The sequence below is a fragment of the Cebidichthys violaceus genome, unplaced genomic scaffold (genome assembly GCF_023349555.1).
Source record: "Cebidichthys violaceus isolate CVI_PGR_0920_01 unplaced genomic scaffold, fCebVio1.0.p SCAF_38, whole genome shotgun sequence".
Taxonomy (NCBI): Eukaryota; Metazoa; Chordata; class Actinopteri; order Perciformes; family Stichaeidae; genus Cebidichthys; species Cebidichthys violaceus.
In genome coordinates, this window is record NW_027176572.1 from 2444750 (window position 1) to 2450820 (window position 6071).

Sequence of the window (6071 nt, forward strand, 5' to 3'; positions counted from 1 at the left end):
AGTTTGGCTTTGAATGCAGCTACTTTATCTGCTAGTTTGGAGACAGTTGTCGTTTCCCTGAAGTGACAGATTGAGTTCATTGAGCAGGTTGAATATGTCGCACAAGTGGGCCAGTTTTGCGACCCATTCCTCGTCACTGGAATGTGCTGCCAGTGGTGACTTTATTTCTGAAAGAAATGTGGATTCATTTAGAAGATGAATTATGTATTTGTAAAAAAGTCTTAAAATTCATGGCGACCAACATAAAAATAAATAAAATCAGTACAAAACAAACCTTTAATACTGATTTCTGAGCTAAGTCTATTTTACTTTCAGTTTGACATGGAGGGAAGATGAAGTGAAGTCCACTTTACAGGAGAACTGTTCACCAAAAAACCACACAGTATTTAAAACAAGTTGAATTCTACTCACCTTACAGTTGATCTTGATCAGTGACAAATGTTTACAGCCAGTAGTAGCTTTAGTGGAACCATTACATGCCAGGTCTAAATGCTTCAATGACAGCTAATAATAAACTGTTAATTAATAATTCATTAGGAGGAATGTCGAGTGAACTTTCCAGATGTTCGCTGCTCTACTATTTCTACATTGAATGAAACTTTTGACAGTAAATTCCACTTACCTTACAGTCGATGACGAGACGATATGTTAGCATAACATTATAATAATCTTAGCTTTAGATGCGTCTCATTTGGCAGCAAATCCCCAAACAGAAATGAGTTGAAATATTTAAATGTGTAACACCAAAAAAATCCTAAATCCTGCACTGATGTATGTGAGTGGAAAACACAAAGAAGAGCAATAAAATGATCAGGTTTATATAATGAATCCCTACTTATTGGGAAGTATCCAAAACTAATATCTTCTTATAATATAAAACTTTGCTGAGGTTGTAAGTAAACTTATAATTCTCTATGACTCTGAATCAATTTACAACTTTAACACATTTCTTTCACTCTACTTTCTTTACTTTTATTTGTGCTCTGTACAAACATGGACTTATGTGCAAAATGTGACTTTCATATTACGTGATGTCGAGAGGAATGCGTACAGGTGTCAGTATCAGAGATCACCGTCGTCTTCTGACGTTTGGGGATTTGGGGACAAATCAAAGACTGAATCCTTTAATTCTAAAATTTTGTTTTTTCCATCGCAAAATCAATTTTGAATCGTTTGAAATCGACTGTGACTCGAACTGTGACTCACGCTTTAGATGGTAAAGTTATCAGATGAACATAAATCCAGAGATCTCTACATTTACTGACCGTGTTGCTCTTCCTTGAACTTGTATCCTCAGAGATGAAGCAGTCCATCATCATCATCCTCATCTGGCTTAGTCTGGTTTACCTGTAACACAGACACAGTAACGTTATGATAATAATAATAATAATAATAATAATAATAATTTAACACTTTTAAAAAGTTTTACAAAGTGCTTTGACAGACAAAGCAGCAAAAGCAAGGCAATAAAAACAACAGAAAGCTCAGTGAGACAATTGACACAAATAAACTAAGAAATAAATAAATACAATTAAATAATAAAATTAATCAACAAATAAAAATAAAACAGAAAAGCGATGACATTATCTTATGTTGTTATCTCATTGAGTGTCAAATATTATAACTTTTGTGGCAGAAGACCTTTTAAAAAACTGAACTTGTGTATTATTATTTCTAGTGAGCAGCAAAAGTAACTGAGACCAGAAAAAAATAATGTAAAAATATAAACTTAAAAAAGTTTCAATTCAAGTACAAAACAACACCAACAGCATTAACATTGGTATAAGAAATACAACAGCATGAGTTTATTTTCTTACCTTGTCTTCAGTGAAGGAGTCAATCATGAGTTAACGTTAGCATCTCGTTAGCACAGTCTGGGTTAGCATATCCTTAGTTATGGTAACTAGCTAGCATCTCGTTAGCACAGACTGGGTTAGCATATTGTTAGTTATGGTAACTAGCTAGCATCTCGTTAGCATATCGTTAACAAATTAAAAACTATTTATTAAAAAAATCTAAGAATCCACCTGAAAAGATGTTCAAAGTTGTTGATGTGCAAAAGCATATTTACAAAAAATGGTATCATAGAAGAATATTGTTCACACTTTGGAGAGGGATGTCTGGAATAATCTGCTAAACCTGCTGCCCCCTCGGCCCGGCCCTGGATAAAATGAAGAGAAGAGATGAGCATTGAAGTTCATTTTATTTTACCTTAGGTTAAGTGATTATGTATCAGCATAATGTATTGCATATGAATAATGAATGAGAAACAATCGACTGACACAAAAGCACATTATGTGTCAATAAAAGTAATTAGGGTTCATTATGTCTAGTATTATTTATCTGGATCAAAACGTTTCACCTTTAGGAATTAAACAGCAGAGAACACCTTCAGTGGACGACTCTGATGTTGGTTGAACATTAGTTGTGTAATCGTTTCAAAGTTAAACAGAGTGTGACTCCCTCTAGTGGATGTTGTACAGTATTGTGTTGTCTTTGCTCCAAAGGTTTTTGTACAGAGTTTTGGTGTTTCCTGTCACTGTGGGCCTCAGAGCACAGTAGTACACAGCAGAGTCTGACACTTCAGCAGAGGAGATGTTCATACTGATTTGGTTTTGATCCACTTTGATCTTCAGTCCAGAGATTTGAGTCTTCACTATTGTCCCTGTTCCTAAATGGTAGATGATGAATTCTGGTGGTTTTCCTGGATGTTGTCGATACCAGTAAAACTCATCACCACCAGTTGCTTGTTTGGAGTAATTGTAGGACAGAGTAACAGTTGTGTTTTCTAAACTGTTCTCTTCTTTCTTGACTGGAGTGAGTTCTTCACAGCTGACACCTAAAGGAAGAGATAACTCTGTTATACCATTTAACAAAACTCATTTTTATGAAACATTCATGAAATAATGGAATGAAACATTTCCTTAATGCAGAATCTAACAAACCTTTTAGAATAAGTAGAAACATCAGTGATGACAGCATGTTGAATGAAGGTAATGTTGATGGTTTGTGTGTTGAACTCTGTTGAATATAGAAGTTCCTCTCTCTTCTCTAGTTCAGTAACATCTTAGCTCCTCCCTGAATCTCTCCGTCTCCTCTTAGGTCTGTATTTTCACTTCTCTCAGTATCTTTAAGTCCGGAAATGACTCTGATGTGCAGTCACCATCAAATAAATCATGTTTCACTCATTGGGTGAAGAATAAATGTTTGCTTTGACTTAAGTGAAATGCATAGCACATGTTTGTATCCTAATTATTTCAAAGTACTAAGAAAAATTAGAATTCAGTTTCTCAATAACCCATTGAAACATTACAGGTGAACATCATCAAAGAGTATTAATCTATAGGGATTCTCAAACGTTTTGGGTCCAGGGACCCTTTAAAAGGGAGAAAGTTTTCCAAGGACCTCCCCATAATCATAACATGGATTAAACATACGCTTACTACCATTTGTATTCTTGGATGACATTGTAACTGTTTGTATTCTAAAACATTTCAACATAAATACTTCATAAATGTTTCATAGTGATAAACAGAACCACATTTACTTTACTTTCGTTCCATACTTTTGAGCAGAAGCTCATTTTATTCAAGTTGCATTTGGACTCAACTTGACAGCATGTATACTTTTCAAGTAATTGCTGATATATCAAAAGCTGATAATGAACACGAGCAAGACTGTACAATCCTACTGAAATGGTGTATCAGTGTCCTTGTGATATAAGTTTGGGTTTTAGATTTTTTTTCTCTTTGACACACAGTCACTATGTGAGGAATTGTATGTATATTGAGTGTCTGTGAGGGAGGGTTTGAGGAATGTGCTGGGAGCGGGGGAAGTATACGAGCTGGCTGTGTGAGGTGTCTGCCCAGAACAATGGGTTATCAGCCAAGGGGGAGCTTATCAGATTTCAGCCAATCGTGGAGCTGATCGATAGGCTGAGGAATGTAACTTTGGGGGGACAAGAGAACTGTAAATCTGAGGAGAGAATCAGACCTCCTCCTGACCATGGGGTAGATATACGTGTGTCGCGTGGCCCGGACGGGGCCTCACTTTCATGAAATTGATATGTTTGTTTTGTTATTAATAGTGTATTCGGTTTGTAACTGTTTTGCTTCTGTAGTTATTAAATATCTTTTGATTTGATTTTAACTTGGACCAGCTGATTTTTTGGCCCTGCTCTGCTGACAAAAGACACAGCAGTGGGAGACATGCAGCCTCCTTTTGTCTGCAAGAGAGTTGAGACCCTAACAACTACAAGCACAATTTTATAATTCACCGCAAATTATTTTAAGGACCCCCTGGCAGAGTGCCATGGTCCCCACTTTCATAATCACTAGTTTAGATCATACCGTCAGCCTTGGGGACTCCGTATCCTCCTCAGCACCCTCCTTGTGGAGTTCCTCAGGGTTCTATTCTCGGCCAATGCTCTTTTCCCATTATATGCTCCCCTCAGGGTTCGTTCTTATAAACTACGGCATATCATTTTACTGTTATGCAGACGACATACAAATGTATCTGCCAATGAAACGGAATGATGCTCACACTGTAAAAACACTGTTGGATGGACTAAAAAACATCAAAGCTTAGGTTGAATTACATTTTCTAAACTTTAATGAATGTAAAACTGAAAAGTCCTGATATTTGAACCAAGAGCCTGTGATGCCCCTCATATGGTCCTGTGTACCCTGGAACCATCTGTAAAATCTACTGTTAAAAATCTGGGTTTGATAATGGACAGTGATTTTAAATTGCTCAAGCTTATAAATAAAGTGATTCTCTGGCTTTTAACTCAGTATGGGAGGTATATTTCTATTTTATTTTAGCACTAGTTTGAACATAATTTGATCCAAAGACAACATTTAAATATAAAATGAGAGGACATATGATTGAACCCTGTGGAACACCACAAGAATTCACAGCCTATAATAAAGTTGTGTGATGTTTCATGAGTGGTTTTACATATACAGTTGTGGTCAAAAGTTTACATACACTTGTAAAGAACAATGTCATGGCTCTCTTGAGTTTCCAGTTATTTCTACAACTCAGATTTTTCTCTGATAGAGTGATTGGAACAGATACTTCTTTGTCACAAAAAAACATTCATGAAGTTTGGTTCTTTCATGACTTTATTATGGGTTAACAGAAAAAGTGACAAAATCTGCTGGGTCAAAAATATACATACAGCAGTGCTAATATTTGGTTACATGTCCCTTGGCCATTTTCACTTCAATTAGGCGCTTTTGGTAGCCATCCACAAGCTTCTGGCAAGCTTCTCGTTGAATCTTTGACCACTCCTCTTGACAGAATTGGTGCAGTTCAGTTAAGTTAAATTTGATGGCTTTCTGACATGGACTTGTTTCTTCAGCATTGTCCACATGTTCTCAATGGGATTTTAAGTCAGGACTTTGGGAAGGCCATTCTAAAACCCTAATTCTAGCCTGATTTAGCCATTCCATTACCACTTTTGATGTGTGTTTGGGGTCATTGTCCTGTCGGAACACCCAACTGCGCCCAAGACCCAACCTTTGGGCTGATGATTTTAGGTTATCTTGAAGAATTTGAAGGTAATCCTCCTTCTTCATTATCCCATTTACTCTCTGTAAAGCACCAGTTCCATTGACAGCAAAACAGCCCCACAGCATAATACTACCACCACCGTGCTTGACGGTAGGCATGGTGTTCTTGGGGTTAAAGGCCTCACCTTTTCTCCTCCAAACATATTGCTGGGCATTGTGGCCAAACAGCTCAATTTTTGTTTCGTCTGACCACAGAACTTTCCTCCAGAAGGTCTTATCTTTGTCCACGTGATCAGCAGCAAACTTCAGTCGAGCCTTAAGGTGCCGCTTTTGGAGCGAGGGCTTCCTTCTTGCACGGCAGCCTCTCAGTCCATGGAGATGCAAAACACGCTTGACTGTGGACACTGACACCTGTGTTCCAGCAGCTTCTAATTCTTGGCAGATCTGCTTTTTGGTGGTTCTCGGTTGACTCTTCACCCTCCTGACCAATTTTCTCTCAGCAGCAGGTGATAGCTTGCGTTTTCTTCCTGATCGTGGCAGTGACAAAACAGTGCC